We start from the raw sequence: 20,766 nt of genomic DNA, 5'->3' as shown, positions 1-20,766 counted from the left end.
TTGCTTCACCTGTAAACCATAGTGACCTGGAAAGGTGAAGCCAATGGGAGCTACTCAGTAACTTGCATTCTAAATTAACTACATCTCTCAGGAAAAGGACTGGAACATTATTGTGGGCAGCTCAATGTGGACATCTGCTCAATATGAATATCAAGAAGACTCTTGGACTCCAAAAAATGTCAAAGCCTGATAACGAACAACAGCACCCCACCCGCAGGACAAGGAGTCAAGAGCCTGGTGAATTAGTACCATTTACACTGGCTTTAGTCATTGACATGTTGGCCCCTGAACAGCCCCCTCTTCCTCCTTGTCCACAGAAATCTCCTTGGTTTTCTGACAACCTGCACTGGAAAAAAGGGGGGAGGGGCAAAAACCAGAGCACCCATGGCAAAAAACAAAGACTGATTCAGACAAGATGAAACGTAGTGAATTCCTCAAATCCCACCCCAATGAGCAATGCAGTGTGATAAACTGCTTCATTAATCCTGAATGCCTACAACTTGCATCACAGCTGAGCACCAAGTCCTGCAAAGAAGTACCATCCTACTTCATTGAAAAGATCATGCACATTTGGAAAGTATCAAAACAACAGAGACTCACTCTACCTAGATACACCAATCAACATCCTAGAATGTCTAGATACACCAGACAAGGTTCCCAGAATTCAGTGCATTCACTCATCAAGAGTGGATACTGTAAAGGAGTCTAGACCTAAGAATCGTGAATCCTCCAATCCCCATCTCAATTTATGAAAGAGAATCATGAACCAGTGCCACTTCTGATTGAAACAGCCAACGCCTCAGAGAAGTAAGCTTCCCTTCCTCCTTCAAACATGTAATAGCCTAATCAACACAGAAGAAACCCACCATGTATACATCAGTCCTAGACACCTACCCCCCTCCCACAGTGTCAAACTTCCCATTCCTGAGCAAGCTGACAGAGAAGCTAGCAAAAGGTCAATTACAAACTCATTTAACTAACAAGACCCATCTCAACCTGTATTCAGTGCCTTTGTGGCACTGATGGATGATCTTCTCCTGTCAGTGAATAGAGGTCAGAAATCCATTCTCATACTCCTGGACCTCCCAAAATCATTTGACACTGTTGACATGAGATTCTGCTGTCTCTGCACTAAAATGGCTGGGTATGTCCACCTAGAAAGTATTCAAACAAGTAGTGATAGAAAACTGCACCTCCACTACGAGAACCCTCACTTGGGTAGTTCCATAAGGATCAAATCTCTCACTGGTCCTTTACAACACCTACTGCAACCTCTAGATGAACTGGTCAGACAACATGGATTCAAGAGGCACCAATGTGCAAATGATAAACAGTTCTACTGTCCTTCACCAGACATGACCACATCATTATCACCAAGATGGCCTAAAGTTTGGATGAGATCAGCTCTTGGATGAAGAACAGCTGGCTGAAGCTGAACCCAAGCAAGACAGAGGTGATGCTGGTAAGCAGAGGAAAGTATTTTGAATAGCTTGCAGCTATTGTGTAGTTTCCATTAGTTGAAGATACATACCCACAATTGGTCTATTAAGTCCATAGTATCTGAGTACTCTTCATTTCCCTACTGCCACTGAGCTGTAGAAATGCCTTCTCTCTCTTTGCTTAGCTAGGAAACTCTATCTCATTCTGGTGGATGAAGACCTGGCTCAGTTATTCATGTATTTGACTCCTCTCATACTTGGGTATGGAGCCTTCAGCTCTTATGAAACTCCAGTTAGTTCAGAATGCTGAAGCACATCTCCTTAGCAACACAGACTATTATGACATATCAAACCTGTCCTCCACTCTCTACACTGGCTTCCCATAGCATTTTGAATGATGTTCTAGAACTCAGTCCTCATCTTCAAAGCACTCACTCCTTATTTTTAAAGCACTGCATGACCCAGGCTCAGGATATCTAAAAAGCTCTTCTATAGCTCTGGGACAGTGGTTGACAACTATGCTCCTCTGGCACAATGGAATTCTCAACAATAGACTAAAACTCCCTGTGTAGGAGTGTAGCAGGGTGGACCCCTGCTCTGGCCCTGAAGGGGTTAAAAACAGCCCTGGGAAGGGGCGGAGGCTCAAGAAAACAGCCCGTAGGCTGGGCTGATTGGGGAAGTGGCTGCAGCTGGGGCCACGCCCCAAACTGAGCCAAGGGCCTTATAAGAAGGCCAGGGAAGCTAGAAGCCTAGACACTCTTGCTCTGCCTTCAGAATGAGAAGGGCCTGGCTGCAGGGAGCTTGAGACTGGATACCTGAGTGAAGCAGGGCTGGGGAAAGGCTGAGGAGCTGGGGAGCTCCAGCCTGGAAAGCCCCAGACTGTAGCCTAGCATTGGGCTAACAGGTACTGGGGGTTGCAGAGGGCAGACCAGGGGTAGGCCAAAGCAGCAGGTCCAAAACCCTTTGCCTGTGATGAGTAGGCTGATACTGCAGTCTGCCCCAGGGTGTGGGGCTAGACAATGACTGGCAGTAGCCATATACTGAGGCAAGGTAGGGATAGCGGGTGAGGGTTCCCTGAGGATTGGAGACCCAGAGAGAAAGGGGTTACTGCCAGGAGGCAGCACCCCATGTAAAAGGGCACCGGGTCCAGGGAGGGGCATGGGGGCCAGAGGACAGGCAGATCACCAGCCTGCAGAAGGCGCTCCAGCGCTGGAACAGAGCTAATTCCCAGAGTCACCAGCAGGAGGCGCCACAGGGGTGAGCCGGCCCATCTACAAGGAGACAGAACTTTCTCTCAGGGCAGTTCAAGGCTATGGAACGAAATCCTCAAGAAACTACAGACCATCACAATCACCACTACCTTCAACTCCAAGTGCAAGGTACATTTATTTGACCTTGCTTCCTCTAACAAACACACAGCAACAGGGATTTTTATATTCTACAAGAAAATACACATTACCAAAACAAGACCCCCCTGCATATGCTTCTCCCTCTGGGGAGAGGATGAGAGAACAAATATTTCTTAATTCATTACTGGAAGGCACTAATATACTATGATGATGAGCATGGTATAAAAACTTATATAGAATAGAATATAAACCTGTGGTCATAAATAAACAAGATGTTAGAGAATCTAAGGAATGAGATGAAGAATAGTAAGGAAAATATTATAACATCATATAGATCAGTAGTTGGGATTTCATTTAGAATACTGTGTGCAGTACTGGTCATCCCATCTCAAAAAATATTGCACAATTAGAGGGAGATCAAAGACAAGTGATCCATATTTTTAGGGAAATGGGAAAAAGATTCATATGAAAAATATTGAAAAGATATGGGTTATTTACTTTAGAGAGGATATGAATAAAAGTATATAATGATATAAAAGTATATACAATATATAAAAGTATGTAAAATAATGAAGGGTACATAGAGAGTATATCAGGAACTTCTATTGTCCCTGTCTCATAATACAAAAAAAAAATCCAATGAAACTGAAAAGTAGAAAATTTAATATTAATAAAAAGATTATTTCAAAAACAGAATTAGATGTTTGAAATGTTGTTGTAGCTATGTTGGACCCCTGATATTAGAGAGACAATTTGGGTGAGGTAATATCTTTTATTGGACCAACTTCTGTTGGTGGAACAGACAAAACTTTTGAGATACACTGACCTGAATAAGAGCTCTGTGTAGCTGAATGGTGGTTTCTAATAAAATATATTATTTCACCCACCTTGTCTATATAAATAAATAGGCAGAACTCATTGTCATAGGATGGCACTGAAACCATGAACCAAACAAGATTAAAACACCAATCAGACATATGTGGATAATATCAATAATCATAATTATAATGTAGATTCTTATACAAATACATAGAAAGTTTTAAAAGCTATAGAAAACCTCATGTTTCCAGGCTTAAGAAAATCTCTAACTATTAGAGGACAGAAGGAGACTCCCCTTGGGCCAGATAATCCTATATCTGCTTTCTGTGGGATGTCTTACACCTTCCTTTGAAACACCCTGTGCTGACCACTGTGAGAGGCAGAATACTGGATTAGATGGACCACAGGTGTGATCTAGTATGCAAATTCTTACATTTCTATTGTAGTGGGAACTGTTGTACCCATAAATCAAGAACAAAAGATAATTATAAAGTCCAGCTAGACTTCAAACAGAGTGGTCAGTCATATGATTGGATGGCATTATTCCTCAAAGCCAACACACTATGCCTCAAGGGCACACCATTAAAACTGGCTTTTCAGCCTTACTGAACAGGTATGTCCTGTTGTTAAACCAAAGGAATGTATAACTGAAAGTAACAACGCAAATTAGGATGAAAAAAATCAAACAAATCTGTTCTGTATTTGTAACACACAATGTGTGCACTTTATTCAGATATTCCATTTAGAGAAAGGTCACTGTATGCAGAAAAAATGTTGATTTGTTAGCACATCAATTTAAGATTCATACGGGCTCTTCTGACATCCTCTAAAAAATTATGCGATAATGGCTTTCTATATAGTCCTGAATCTGTAAATCACATAAATACACATAAAAGAACCATCTAAACTGTTAAGTACATTTCATAAATAGTACCATGTAGTTGGCAAACAGTGATGATGTCACATTACTATTCCCTGAAGAACACCATTAAAATGGTTTCAGAAAATTTATCACACAATTTGAGATTACTTTCAAAACAAGAGATAAATATTAAATCTCTCTTATACTTACAAAGTATACTTATGAAAAAAAGTAAACTTATCAATGTCCATGTGAATTAATCTATTAAAATTAAACTACCTGCTATTACATATTTACAGTACTTTCACATTACCATACAGTTTTTTTAAATGGTCTGAAGGTTACATTAATTTATAATTAAGTTCTAGTTAAAATAACAAATCTTAACATATGTTACAACCAGAGCCCATGCTGAGAAACTCCTTAGTACTTGATATGCCAAAGCAGGAGGGGAAAACAGGAAATGCATTGCTTGCCAGCTAAAGGTTTTTGAACGAAAACCAAAAGGCAATTTACTCATATACTACACAGAGAAATGACATTAAAAGAACTTTTAGGTTGCAAAGTCAAGCACTCAATAATTAGGAGTGCCAGAATTAAGATTGCCTGTGCACCTTAATTCAGACCTCTTTTGCAAATGTGTTTTGGTAAGTCTTCAATTACATGATCACCTACCATTTCTTCTCACAGGACTCCTGCCTCCTTCAGTGCACATGATGGATCTGCTCTGGAGATGAAACATGTTTGTGTAGTGAAGGAGGCTGTTAACTGTAACCCAAGGCTCATATGTTGCACAGGTTGGAAGGTGAGTAGCAAATGAAGGAAGGTATTGCAGGAAGAGAAAGATTGGTTTCAAGGTTAAGACAGTTAGAATGCTGCCCTGAAAAACTGGATTCTATCCCTGCCTCGCCACATAGTTCTTGTGTTAGCAACTCACTTAAACCAAGCTTTTCACAGGTGGTAACCAGTTGTGTTCTCCATTATCTGGTTGCCCAACCTGAGATCCTAGGGTCTGATGTGCAGAATGGCTGAGCGCTCATAGCTGCAAATGAAGTCAATAGGACCTGTGCTTTGAACACATATAGTGCTATATTAGGCTAAGTACTTTGAAAAAAAATAGGTTCCAGGTCTCAACTTGGGCACTCAAACTCAGGGGATGCTCTTCAACTTTCTTTCTCTGTACCAATTCGCAGTCCATAAAATGGGGATAATACCATCCAATCACCTGGTGAAGAAGATACATTAATGAATATTAGTGAAGAACTCAGATACTATAGTGATAAGTACCCCAGAAAAGCATATGAGGAAGTAAATAATTCTGTCTTCAAAGCAGGGTGTGAATAGTGTGCAGTCAATAAATCTGGGGCTCACACACTGAATAATGAGGGTAAAACAAAATATTAAATTGCTGCTCATTTAGTGAGCCCCATTCATCCTGTGATCCGAATTGTCCCATTTTCAGGTGACTTAGGCCCTCAGTGTTCAAGTCATTGAAAGTCAATGAGATTTAGGCTTCTCTATGCCTAAGTGATTTTTGAAAACTTGGCTCCTAAATCACTTTGGCACTTTAAACAATTTACTCTAAGATTCAAAACCAAATAATAATACCTAGCTCTTATATATCACTTTTCATCCATGGATATCAAAACACTCTATAAAGGAGGACAGTATCATTAGATCTCTTTTATAGATGGGGAGGAATCTGAAAATTCAGGAAGTCGTCTTCACACAATGCACAGTCAACCTGTGGAACACATTGCCAGGGGAAGTTGTAAGGGCCAAAACTATAAAGGAGTTCAAAATACAATTAGATAAGTTAATGGAGGATAAGTCCATCAATGGCTATTAGCCAAGATGGTCGAGCATGCAAACTCAGCAGAAGCTGGCAGTGGACAACAGGGGATGGATCACTCAGTGATTGTCTTTTCTGTTCATTTCCTCAAAGCACCTGACATTGGCCCCTGTCAGAAGACAGAATAATGGGTTAGGTGGACCCTCGGTCTGACCCAGTTCATTCTAATGTATGGTATATTATTGGTATCTGAATAAACATAGACATACTGACATGCATAAATCAATGACAATTCATTAATCAATTTCATGAAGAATGGGAGTTAGATATACTGATAGACTTGAAATTATGGATAATAACTTGTGTGTGTGCGTCAAAGAGATTAATAGCAATCATATAAAATGCAGAACTTAAAACATTCACATTATCAAACAATCAATTAGATTACATTTGACTGTACTTGAAAGATAGTTCACAACTTACTTAAGACACCTGTAAGATACACTACGTTGAGTGTGTGTCCATCTTCCCAAATACTGCCTTCTACTGAAGAAAATGTAATAGGCAGACATACTCAAGAATGTGTGAACATGTTGCCTAATAACAGATATAGCCTAACAAAGATGTAATGCCAAAGGGAGAGAGAAGAAAAGAAAAAAGTAGCAGGAAAGCTAGGAGAAGAAGAGGAGGAGCCATCACAGATAACTGCAATCAGGGGCGGCTCTAGGCACCAGCAAAACAAGCTGGTGCCTAGGGCGGCGAAATCTAGGGGGCGGCAGGCTGGGCCGGCGGACCTGCCGCAGTCATGCCTGCGGGAGGTCCACCGGAGCCGCCGGACCCGCGAACCGTCCGCAGCCGCGGGGGGTCCAGCCGAGCCACGCGGGACCAGCGGTCCCTCTGCAGTCATGCCCGCGGGAGGTCCGCTGCTCCCGCGGCTCCGGGGCGCCTCCCGCGCATGACTGCTTGGGGCGGCCAAAACGGTAAAGCCGCCCCTGACTGCAATGACTGGATACTATGTTAACAGTGTAAATTATGATATAGCTTTGACAATTTATAGTACTGACAACAATGCAGTACTGACATATACTGACTTCTACTGACAATAGAGTACTAACATGTCAATTTGGGATTGTTTTTGTTCCCTGATCTGATTACGTGGCTAATTAACAGAACTACTGCTTGCAAACTATGAATTGTGAATTTTACAAGTGAATATACAATTCAAACTTCACGTTAGGAAATATTTAAATATTAGTTTTAAATTTTGTTTTTCATTAATATCTGTAGTGCCAAATTTTGAACACTCAAAGGATCACAGAAATCCAACAATAAAGGGGTTTCCACACCACTATGTTCAAACCTAAAGCCCTTTTTTAAATAGAGCAAATATATGTGGTCATTATTTTCCATTATTCATTTATCTCCACTAAATAAGCTATCAGCTGATTGTGTTTATTCTTTGTAACTGTGTTCTACAATTTAAAGTTAATCATTTATTATTCCAAATAAACAAGACTCACAAACACATTCAGCTCTTCAAATCTGCCCTCCCACTCACAATTAATTGTACAACTTGTTCTAATTGATGGAGTGAAAAAAATGTTGATAGGAAAACTAACTATGAAATAAATCTTCATCTTCAAAATAGTACCCTACAAGAAACAATGATCAACCACTAAATATTATATTGTGTCAGAAACCTATATTTTTGCAATCTTTTCAGACAACTTTGTTCATATTGGTCATTTTTATTTTGTTGGGAAGCCTAAAAAATCTACAACATGAGGAACAGGTGAAATTGTTACATGGCTTTTAATATGTTAAAATCAAATTATTGCAGCATTTTTATGAAAGTGTTCAAAATCTGTACAAGGACATTGATCTTGGTATTAAAGTGGGTAGAACTTAACTTGCTTTAAAAATTAACTTAACGTTGGCCTTGCGCCCAGCCCTGTCAAAGAGGGATGAGATTATGGGCTGTACTTCAGAGGTGCCACCACCCTGAACTGTCAGGCCAGGAGGAGGAAGGGCTAAGATGTATGTAAGCCACCTTTGTGCCTTCCCAATCCGAGGCTATTTTGGATGCTGGGAAGACAACTAGCATAATTTATGCAGCCCTAGGGGACCTGTCTAATACAACAGCTTCTCTGGGCTGCTTTATGGGCCACACCGCTGCCTGAAATCTCCACAGTTCTGTGAGCTGCAGAACTGCCTTTCACATACCCTCCCAACTCCAGACTTGCTCCCAGCATGCTCACTAATTAAGATGGCTAAAAGTAAAGTTTCAAAGCTGTATTGAGTCAATGTTCAGTTTAGTTTAAACTTTTGAAAGAACAACATAGCATTTTGTTCAGAGTTATGAATATTTCAGAGTTACAAACAACCTCCATTCCTGAGGTGTTCGTAACTCTGAGGTTCTACTCTATGGCCACACTGGTTTGAAGTATTAAAGAGAAAGGGGGAAAAAAAATTAAAGTCATCCCAGTGTACAAGTAGCAGCGAAAATCATTGTTTAAAAAGAAATAACACGATCAAGATAATATATTATTTATCTGGGGTCAAATTCTTTTCTCAGTTATGCCTACACAGGGATGTTATTGGATGAATGTAAGTCAATGGGTGATACAGAGAGCAGAATTTGGCCCTTTGTTTTCCTCCAGCATGATTTCCAGTTTAGAGGGATAGAATACCAAAGCTTAGTCAAGCTCTGAACATTTTTCTGAATAAAATATTCATTTTTGACCCTCATTCGTTTCAGAAATCTATTCCTGATTCAGCAAAATACTTGAGTTCAACGGAACTACGCACATACTTAAAGATACGCATATACTTAAATCCTTTGCTGAATCTGGAACTCAGTCTCTCTTCCCTACAATTAAATAAAAGAAACCATAATTGTTCTGCAGGTTTAAAAAGCATATGTCCCCTAAAATAAATAAATAAATAAATAAATAAAATAAATAAAATTAAATACATAAAAGTAAATAAATATGGTAGATCTTTTCTTTCATTAAAGGTGCACTGCCAAGTTAAAAATTACCCTTTTTAAAATACGCCCTTTACCTGTATTAATAATAAAACATTAGTGCCTCAAAATGGAACAAAAAAATTAAACACATTTGCTTTTCACCATGTTGCATAACATTCTGCTTGGCAATTGAAGAAGACTAGCCAGCTGCACATTTGTTTTGAGTCAGTTTCAATTTCTCACTCATAGTGCAGCACAAATGCACAAGTGCAGGAGAATGTTTAAATTATAGTTACATAAATAGTTGCATAATGAAAAATTTCTTTTAATAACTTTAAATTTTGTTTGGTTAGTTTTATTTTTATCAAATCTAAATTCTGATCCTAAATTAAATGGACAGTGTCCAGTTAATAATGTTTTTCAAATTTTATGTCAAAAAGTAATTATAGTAAATCCTACTTGTTCTTAACATTCCCCGTTCTTTCCAGAACCTCTTTGATATAGTTGCTTGTAAAGTATCATGCTTTCAAACAAGGATAAGCACTCTCCTACTTTGGTCTGAAGAGAGGATTTCAAGTATAACACTATATAACATTAGTTTTTATGCTGTGAACTATGCAAATAACTACCTGTGCTGTCAGAATGAAGGCATAATGGGCATAATGTTCAGATCAAAACCACAGATATGATAGATCTACAAATGACCATTATGTAATAATATGCAATTTAGACAAATCAACTGACATCAAAATGTTCTCAAAGAACAATAACTCAGATTTATTTTGTCTCGATTTATAGCATAAGTTTACAAAACACTGAGGTAGCAGCATGTTTTTACTATATTTAACATACACACATGAATGCACACACACACAAAAAAGGAAGAAAATGTTGGAGCACTTTCACTAGAGCTCATTCCTAGGTAAGCAGCAATTGAATACACTTTAATATGGTATATTTTAATGTAAATAAAACTCAGAGGTACTAGGTCTATGTGCCTCTACATAGCTGGAAACATTCCTTTTATTCTATGTTTTCATAACTTTTGTGACTTACATATCCTAGCAGAAAATAACAGGAATTCTGAGCATCTGCTAGGCATGTGTGATTCGCCTAAACAGAAGAAGCACTCATTGGGTTAATCTTTTAAGAGAATTATAGGATGTTAAGGGCTTGAAGCCTGCATGTTTGAATTCCACCATATTAAGAAGCCCTGCTTGGAGGGAAGGGTACAATGGGGTCTGCATAGAGAGGGTTTCCATATTAAGTCAAGAAAGGCTGATAAAATCACACAATGAAAATAAAGATAATCAAAGGTGTTCTGAAGCATTCAGAAGGTTTGCAGTAAGGTTCACCTGAAACTAAGACATAGCAGGTCTGACACTTGCCAGGTTCCATCTCACTGCCATGGATGGTAAGAGGGAACTGGAGGATTGCAGCTGCTCCATCCTTTATGTCTTCATATAGGACCATGAAGCAACACACACTGCTGCTCAGAAATTTCTGGTCTTGCATGCATGTGTTTCATGTACACCTACAGTGAGATCCAATATTAAATCATTGCTGATAAAATATGAATATGAAACTAAAATGTACTATGGTAAATAAAAATGAGAACAGGTTATTTATACAGAGTGACAGAGATTACTTTCTAAATTGGATGAAGTCAAACAAGATGTGTTTTAAGTAAAGCCAAATACAAAGTAATATCCAAAGAACAAAAGGCCAGATCTTCTGCTCTGTAAAGCAGCATAGTTCCAGTGAAGTGAATGGGGGTTTCCTAGAACACATCATCTAAGAACTTGACCCCAGAATGTTGACCCCATACTTATTGAATGGGGGTGGAGGAGGTGGGGGGGCACTGTGTTTTGGAAAGCAATGACTCTAAAGATGACTTTGGGGTTATGGTAAATAACCATATGAACAAGTGAGCGTCCAATGTGATGCCATGCCATAACACAATCCTCAGATGCATAAGCTTTATTACAGAATTTACATCAGTGGTGAAAGTTAAAGGATTTCTGGTAAGGGGAAGGACTGAGGTTCACTCTGAACAGAACTTTTGACTTGTGCTCCTGCAAAAGGTACTCTCAGCTCCCCTGAACAGAATGTTCAGAAGACCAGTAAGTTAATCGGTTAGAGGTGTCATTCATTTGGCGACTGGCTATGTTTGGAACAGCTTAAACAAAGTTCATCCTTAGAAGCTTCTCTTTTTGATAATAATGTCAGAGAAGTCTTCAAGTAATGCCTGCAAAGTCCATCTAAAACCCTCAGACAGACAGACTTGCCCATGTACTGTATTATGTCTACCTGATCTGCAAAAGTATGTGAAAACTGGATTCAGTTTGATTTGTGGTGAGTATTTTATTATCTGCACAGATCAACTGCATAACCCTGAAAAAAAATCCAGCATATTGCTACTACAAAGACCTGTGGTTATAACAATTATGTATAATCAAGCCTAATTATGGTCTTCCAAGAAAAGAGGTACATAAAATACCTGCCCCTGGAAATTTCCACTACATGCATCCGACGAAGTGGGTATTCACCCACGAAAGCTCATGCTCCAAAACGTCTGTTAGTCTATAAGGTGCCACAAGACTCTTTTGCTGCTTTTACAGAGCCAGACTAACACAGCTACCCCTCTAATATATAAAATACTATGTCAACTTATCACAAAGATAAGAATATAAGAAAGGCCGTACCGGGTCAGACCAAAGGTCCATCTAGCCCAGTATCTGTCTACCGACAGTGGCCAATGCCAGGTGCCCCTGAGGGAGTGAACCTAACAGGCAATGATCAAGTGATCTCTCTCCTGCCATCCATCTCCATCCTCTGACAAACAGAGGCTAGGGCCACCATTCCTTATCCATCCTGGCTAATAGCCATTTATGGACTTAGCCACCATGAATTTATCCAGTTCCCTTTTAAACATTGTTATAGTCCTAGCCTTCACAACATCCTCAGGTAAGGAGTTCCACAAGTTGACTGTGCGCTGCGTGAAGAAGAACTTCCTTTTATTTGTTTTAAACCTGCTGCCTATTAATTTCATTTGGTGACCCCTAGTTCTTGTATTATGGGAATAAGTAAATAACTTTTCCTTATCCACTTTCTCAACATCACTCATGATTTTATATACCTCTATCATGTCCCCCCTTAGTCTTCTCTTTTCCAAACTGAAGAGTCCTAGCCTCTTTAATCTTTCCTCATATGGGACCCTCTCTAAACCCCTAATCATTTTAGTTGCTCTTTTCTGAACCTTTTCTAGTGCTAGAATATCTTTTTTGAGGTGAGGAGACCACATCTGTACACAGTATTTGAGATGTGGGCGTACCATGGATTTATATAAGGGCAATAATATATTCTCAGTCTTATTCTCTATCCCCTTTTTAATGATTCCTAACATCCTGTTTGCTTTTTTGACCGCCTCTGCACACTGCGTGACATCTTCAGAGAACTATCCACGATAACTCCAAGATCTTTTTCCTGACTCGTTGTAGCTAAATTAGCCCCCATCATGTTGTATGTATAGTTGGGGTTATTTTTTCCAATGTGCATTACTTTACATTAATCCACATTAAATTTCATTTGCCATTTTGTTGCCCAATCACTTAGTTTTGTGAGATCTTTTTGAAGTTCTTCACAATCTGCTTTGGTCTTAACTATCTTGAGCAGTTTAGTATCATCTGCAAACTTTGCCACCTCACTGTTTACCCCTTTCTCCAGATCATTTATGAATAAATTGAATAGGATTGGTCCTAGGACTGACCCTTGGGGAACACCACTAGTTACCCCTCTCCATTCTGAGAATTTACCATTAATTCCTACCCTTTGTTCCCTGTCCTTTAACCAGTTCTCAATCCATGAAAGGAACTTTCCTTTTATCCCATGACAGCTTAATTTACGTAAGAGCCTTTGGTGAGGGACCTTGTCAAAGGCTTTCTGGAAATCTAAGTACACTATGTCCACCGGATCCCCCTTGTCCACATGTTTGTTGACCCCTTCAAAGAACTCTAATAGATTAGTAAGACACGATTTCCCTTTACAGAAACCATGTTGACTATTGCTCAAGAGTTTATGTTTCTCTATGTGTCTGACAATTTAATTCTTTACTATTGTTTCAACTAATTTGCCCAGTACCGACGTTAGACTTACCGGTCTGTAATTGCCGGGATCACCCCTAGAGCCCTTTTTAAATATTGGCGTTACATTAGCTAACTTCCAGTCATTGGGTACCGAAGCCAATTTAAAGGACAGCTAACAAACCTTAGTTAATAGTTCCGCAACTTCACATTTGAGTTCTTTCAGAACTCTTGGGTGAATGCCATCTGGTCCCGGTGACTTGTTAATGTTGAGTTTATCAATTAATTCCAAAACCTCCTCTAGTGATACTTCAATCTGTGACAGTTCCTCAGATTTGTCACCTACAAAAGCCAGCTCAGGTTTGGGAATCTCCCTAACATCCTCAGCCGTGAAGACTGAAGCAAAGAATCCATTTAGTTTCTCCGCAATGACTTTATCGTCTTTAAGCGCTCCTTTTGTATTTTGATCATCAAGGGGCCCCACTGGTTGTTTAGCAGGCTTCCTGCTTCTGATGTACTTAAAAAACATTTTGTTATTACCTTTGGAGTTTTTGGCTAGCCGTTCTTCAAACTCCTCTTTGGCTTTTCTTATTACACTCTTGCACTTAAGTTGGCAGTGTTTGTGCTCCTTTCTATTTGCCTCACTAGGATTTGACTTCCACTTTTTAAAGGAAGTCTTTTTATCTCTCACTGCTTCTTTTACATGGTTGTTAAGCCACGGTGGCTTTTTTTTAGTTCTTTTACTGTTTTTCTTAATTTGGGGTATACATTGAAGTTGGGCCTCTATTATGGTGTCTTTAAAAAGGGCCCACGGAACTTGCAGGGATTTCACTTTAGTCACTGTACCTTTTAACTTTTGTCTAACTACAAACAAAAATAAGCATTTTTAAGGTGTTTGACTGCTGAAGTGTTACAAAAAATATATTGTCTAATTTTTATGTTTTCCTGCACATTGGAAAATACTATGATCCTACAAATGCATGATGTGTCTTTCCAGGTCAAATGTTACAGCTACTCATCTTTTTCCTGTCACTTAGAGACTATGAGAGTACCACTTTTCAAACTCAGTTTTAGCAGTGTCCAAATTATTTATAAGCACTGCTGGAATTCAGAATTTCATTTTAAGACTACAGAGCAGTACCAGAAATCTAATAGAGCAGGCTTCAGAGAATACTTATTATGACAACTACACCTATGTTCAAGATGCTAATCAGCCATGCAAGAGTGGATTTATTTGAAAAAGTTATACAATTTTTCTACTATTCTGTTGTGCAAAATGTTTGTTAAGGTGACTGTATTTGATTTCAATTTGGGAAAGTGGGTTCTGGATAAATGATTGTCAGATGCCACCCACACTTACTCAATTTTATTCCTGCATTGGAGCAACACTGGTTGACCATAGGTAGAACTCTCATGAAGAGTCCCTGTGCTGGCCCTTGCTTAAGGCCAACTCCCATTAAAATCCAGTGGAGTCTTTCCATAAACTATAACTGGCACTGAATCAATCCCATACTTTGGTGCAGGAAGGCACAATCAGGACTTGATAGGGGAAGGGCCACAGATCTGCATTTACACAGCTCCAGTGGCTTCATTACTCTGGTATAGAAGCAAGAATAGCATAAGCAGGAGACCCATGAAGCACTTCCACACTGTGACCCAAGGCCTCTCATCATTTCATTCTCATGTAGCCTGACCATTCTCACTATATTTAGCTGGAAGCAATTTAATCACAGTAGAAAAATCTGTGGACTATAGTAAGTCCCAGGAGATGATTCCTCTCTTAAGATCCAGATCACATCTTAGAGAACATATGAACCTAATACAACACTTAATATTAATGTCAAAGATGAAAACTCATTGCTACATTATGAATTGCTAGATTTAGATCTGAGGACAGGCTAGAAAAGGAATTTGCCTTTTGGCTTTCCAAAGAGTGAGGAAGAAGTAAAAATTTGAAATAGTTTGCTCTTAAAGGAAAAGCTGCTGCTATGCCATCTGAATATCCACTTTCACATTCAAAAGTGGTAGCAAACAGATCAGTACTCAGTACCACACAACTTGACAGGCAGAAGAAGAATTTTGCAACAGATACACTCCAGGGACTTTTTGAGGGAATGGTGAATATGGACAAAAACAAATAAAAAACAAGATGCTAAAAATAAAAGTTTTAATAAATGTAAGTGTTCCATAAAGCTTTGCCTGTGCCCTTACTAGTAAATTAATCTTCCAATTCTTGCTATAAGTCTTTTAAAATGTCTTATTCTCTATGCATTAATGCTAAAAAGGTGAGAAACAAGATATTTTAAAGGCTAATAATTCCTTTCTACAATCTACCCATGTAACATGAAGGAAACTTAATGGATACAGTCAAAGAAACAATATAATATAGCTTTGTAACTTATGGAAATACAACACAGATGCATTAATGAGATGACATTTAAACTATGGTACTAAAGATAATGTTTAATTATTTTCCATTTGATGTAAGATTGACTTCACATTACAAAAGCAAGAGAATTAAGGCAAGAGCCTTATCCCTTGCTCTGGTCCCTTTATGGAGTAGAATAAAGAGGCTTTGAAAGCTTCAGATCCAGCCAGGGAAAACTTCTTCACTCCGGAGACTGGAGAAGACAACCATAAGACTGTCTTTTGAGGACCACCTCATAGAAAGTATACCAAGGATGGGGTGGGGCAGGAGAAGTGGGGCAGGGACGGAATTGTAGCATACACTGCTGTGAAGATTCTGGGCAGTGCCATGGTCCCTGGGCAGTAAGGGACAGACTGAGGTAATTTAGACAGGCCCCACAAGGCTGTCAATTGGTGCCATGGGCTGTAAACTAGCCCAGGATTGGGAGAGTACAATGGTGGCTTAAATCCAGTTTAACTCTGCTTTCCCTTGTGCAGCAAGTTCTGTGTCCTATACAAGGTATGTCACTAAATCTCACCCTAAATATTAAAACTAACAGGCTAAGGGAATTGGGTGCAGAAATCCTATTGTATTTCAATGGGAATTAGGCACCTAATTTTGTTAAGTCTCTTCCAAATTCCTCGCCAAGATTAAATATATTTTATTTTGCTTCAGCATATTTTAGCTGTATGGTATGAAATACCTTCTGACAAGTTGGCACAGTGCAATAGGCTAGGGAATGATGTTTCAGTTTCAACATGGGTTTTTGTGTTTTAATATTTTGAAGGGTTTTCAGTGAGGGATAGATGTGCTAGTCACTGTACAAACATACAATGTCTCCCCCAAAGGGTTTACAACCTACACAAAGGGTGGGAGAAATATTATCCCCGATTGTATCCAATGCACTGAAAAATGAAGTGACTTCTATATAGGTTTTTAAACCATACTCAGCACCATAATATCTGATGCCTTTCAGTAGTGCATTAAATAATGTGAAAATACATCAATCACTTTTTTGTTCTTTCATCCTCTCGCCACAGTGGGAAGCACATGCTGTGCAGTGTCTTGTTGTAGTAGGATTTTGTTGGATTGTACCTGTTGCTATGTGTATATATTAGAGAAGGCAAGGTCAAAGAAATGTGCTTTGCACTTGGGGCAGAAAGCTGTGAAGTTTGTGATGGTCTTTGGTTCCTGGGGGACCAATGTCTTGTCCAACATCACACAGAAAATCTGTGACAGAGCCAGGAATTGAACTTAGGTCTCTTGAGTACCAGTCTAGTGCCTTAACCACAAAACCAGTCCCCAAACTTGTTTGTCCAAGGATAATTGTTGTGAATTTGTACAGCATTAAAATAATATAAATATTATAGCTGGCCCAAAATACAAATTATAGATAGTTTGCTTAATAAATATTTGGAAAATTAGTTATAATGCTTCCAGAGTGTGTGTTGTGACTGAGCCCTAACACTGGAAATAACAATATTGAATATTAATTAAAAAAATACAGTAATTAAGGAACACATGCACTAGCTTTTCTTTAAAACCTCACTGTATAAGCTATTTCTAATACTATTGATTACAAATGTACCAGAATTCCTCAATTTTTTTTTGGTCAGAGTAGGTGCCGCTTTCACCACCTCCAACCAGTGCCATAGAAACATTACAAAATAAAATTCAATAAGAGAAATTTCTAATGTTGCAAGATCATATTCCAGATTACATTGTTGGGAAATGTAGGATCCCTGATTTCTTCCCAAAATTCCACCATGAAGCACCCTGTATCACATAATACAATAAAATAATAGTCTCCACCCCTTGACATACAGTGCGGCCTTATTTTCACAAAACATCCTATATAACACAATTCATTATCCTTCACTTGTAGAAATCTTCACAGTATAATATCCTATGAGTTATATGTTCAGAAAACATCAGTTCTACACATTTTAGGAAAAACATTTTCTATTAAATGCCATTACACTCATAATTACAATAAAAATGAGCAAAATCCTCAGAATAGTGTTTAGGCATGAAACTAACCACGCATGCACATGCAATACCAAATTAGCCACTGTGGCAGCTCTTCACTATTTGACTTAATTCTGCAAATCACATTCTTAATTTAATAATGAGTCTGAGAAGAGACCTTTCTTCTATATTTTATCATCTATTCAGCAAAAGAATTAAGCAAGGAATGGAAAAAGAAACTGTTCATCTCTATGTTTTGGTTAATGAGCTATTGTTTTTGCTAATTCCAACAAAATGTAAAGTTAAATGGTTATTTCATCAGGGATAATAATAACCTGTTCTAATCAAATTCACTAATGAAACAAGAGAACAATATAAAAATGCTGCTCTGGAGGATGCCTTTGCAACAGGTGGAGGTGTTCTCATGTCAAATCAATTGCTGTCAAAGTGTGAAATTAGCACCTGTTTGTAGGCTGAACTGGTAAATCACACAGCTGGTGAATGTATTTGGAAAGAAGTTAAGCACTGTAGTAAAGAAGTGAAGAACTTTCTAGCAACTCTTCACTGCAATAAATCAAAACTTTGCTGAGGAACTTGGTAATGTCAGTGTGCCTGAATGAATGTTTCCCTTTGTTAATATACATGTTTCCTTAGCCCTGCGTTCATTAACTAGTAGTAATATGAATCATGCTTTTAATACTGTGTGGGATATAAACTTCAATTGTTGTTATAAAAAATAGCATTCATCACAGTGAATTATTTCCACATGGCTGTTGGAAGCTAACAAAGCAACACTGAAAACATTTATTAAATGGTAGAAAGGAGACAAGGCTGACTTCTTAAGGGGCAATCTTACAAAAGAGTTTAAATGTCCAAAGGTTGTCTCTATCTTCTCTGATTTTCCGTTTGGCTCTTTTGCATGTTCTGATCATAACTGTTGTTGTTCCCTATTAATGGTCTGATCCAAAGCCCTTTGAAGTCAATGGAAAGACTCCCATTAACTTTAATGTGTTTTGACGCAGGTCCTAAATGTTTAGACAATAGCTAAAATGTATATAAGACATAAAAAAGCATCATAAAACGGATTGTATTATCTTTCCAAGCACAGCTTGTCATTTGTGAAATACTGGTTTTGCAAAACATGTTATAAAGAATATATTTTAAATGGGAAAAAGAAAGTTTTAAGTTTGAACTCTGTATAAAAGGAATAGTTTCAGTATGAATTTCAGAAATTAAGTAAACACATTTTCCCTGAGGTTCACATAATGACATACATGTGTATGTTTTATTGCAAAAATAATTAAAATATCTCTGTCTTCATCCACTATCTCTATCAGATTATGGAGACCAAAACCAAACAAAAAAGAATGGAAAAAAACGAATAATCCTTCCACTACCATGTGCAAGTACAACCTTAAAATTACTTAATATAACACATTTTCCTTCTTATTTCATTGACAGCAATAAAATTGGTTTCCCTAGATCATTGCTCTAAATGGCTGACATGAAGTCATGAGCCAATTTTTATTGTAATGCATTCTTTTCCTTTTTTGTTTCCAGCAGATGTGGCCATGCTGGAACTCATCCTATTTCTTATGTCTCATGCTAACGGAGCATAACCATATTTAACAGGGATACATTTCTGTTGGTAATAATGTGAATGCTTCACTGATTAGCTGCAGAATGTCTTGTGCCTTAGGTAAGTAAAAACGTCCTGTTTGGAATAAAACAGGGATCTTAGCCACAAAAGAACAAAACAAAAACCAAAAAATAAACAAAGCATATTAGCATGATATCTGTGACACAATGAAAAAGCTAAGAATGATATTTAATGTTTATATTGTAAGTAAATATGTAAGGAAGGAATGTTTACATTAGATATGGGTCTATAAAACCCCCACAACTATAGAACCAAAATCCCTGAAATGTGCAGAGATTAAAAATCCAAACCTGGATTCAAATGTGAATTTTGCAAATAGGTAAATGCAATATTCCAAATCAAAAACCTCTCAAAACTTTGTGTGAAATCTGGATCCAGCCATATTTACCAGATTCTTCTCTGACTCTACAGCAATATATTTTAGGCATTTCTAATGCACCCTTAGAATGCAGGGTACTTGACCTTAGAATGTCAGTACTAGTATATCTTGGATGGAAATAAAGGTATTTCCAGTAGGAGCAGATGGTAAGGAGCCCTTCCTAGTTAACAATGTGGTGATTACTATCAATAGTATTACATTTTTTTTTAAATGTAGACAGTGTACTTATAGCTGTGTCAGTTCCACGATATGAGAGAGAGAAGGTGGATGAGATTAGGGCCGCCCGGGGGGGGCAAGTGGGGCAATTTGCCTCAGGCCCCGGGCCCCGCAGGGGCCCCCACGAGAGTTTTTCGGGGCCCCTGGAGCGGAATCCTTCACTCGCTCCGGGGGCCTTGGAAAACTCTCGTGGGGCCCGGGCCCCCAGAGCTTCTTCCTCTCCCGGTCTTCGCCAGCGGGGGGTCCTTCCACTCCGGGGTGGAAGGACCCCCCACCCCCGAATTACCGCCGAAGCGCAGCCGGGTCTTCAGCGGTAATTTGGCAGTGGGGGGTCCTTCCGTTCCAGGACCTGCCGCCGAAGTGCCCCAAAGACCCAGCTGCGCTTCGGCGGCAGGTCCCACTTCGGCGGTAATTCAGTGGCGGGGGGCCCCTGCCGCGCGTCTTCGGGGCACTTCGGCGGCGGGTCCCGGAGCGGAGGACCCCCCGCTGCCAAATTACCACTGAAGCGGAGGCCCCCAGCCGCCAAAGACCCCAGGCCCCCGGAATCCTCTGGGCGGCCCTGGGTGAGATAATGGGTGGCGGGTAATGAACACTGTGGGAGGCTAAGCCTCCCCAAATCTCTGCTAATGCTCCCCGCTGCAGCCCTGGGGCCTATCCACAGCAGGGCTTTGAACTCCTCTGGGCGGCCAGGGCTCACGGCTTCTCCTGGCGCCAGCCAGGGTTCAGAGATACACCAGTGGGCTGGCTGGATGGTGCTGAAGGGCCGGAGTGGGGGGTAGGGGGCTAGCCTCTCTGAGCAGGGAGGGGGGGAAGAGGGGGAAGTGC

General features: G+C 39.3%; 1 protein-coding gene and 1 long non-coding RNA gene across 17 annotated transcripts in view; one reads left to right on the top strand and one right to left on the bottom strand.

Annotated features, from left to right (window-relative positions):
- The window catches only part of CSMD1 (CUB and Sushi multiple domains 1), a 1,616,238-nt gene that overhangs the window by 508,455 nt on the left and 1,087,017 nt on the right, over nt 1–20,766 (bottom strand). The window contains exon 1 of one of the 16 annotated variants that reach the window (XM_039529060.1): nt 1,532–1,722. The exons of 14 other annotated variants lie outside the window; for them this stretch is intronic. The gene's annotated coding sequence lies outside the window, so the exon portion shown is untranslated. Of the gene's footprint in view, nt 1–1,531; nt 1,723–20,766 lie in introns of those variants that run through there. One more of the 16 variants, XM_039529061.1, reaches the window with a different exon arrangement.
- Nucleotides 2,641–19,379, top strand: LOC120400471. The gene is made up of 3 exons (XR_005595830.1): nt 2,641–2,818; nt 5,160–5,274; nt 19,250–19,379. It is a non-coding gene; the product is annotated as an uncharacterized LOC120400471 (long non-coding RNA).

Source organism: Mauremys reevesii, linkage group 3, assembly GCF_016161935.1.
Source record: "Mauremys reevesii isolate NIE-2019 linkage group 3, ASM1616193v1, whole genome shotgun sequence".
NCBI lineage: Eukaryota > Metazoa > Chordata > Testudines > Geoemydidae > Mauremys > Mauremys reevesii.
Note: the sequence above shows the minus strand (reverse complement) of the source record. Positions and strands in the feature narration are given on the sequence as shown.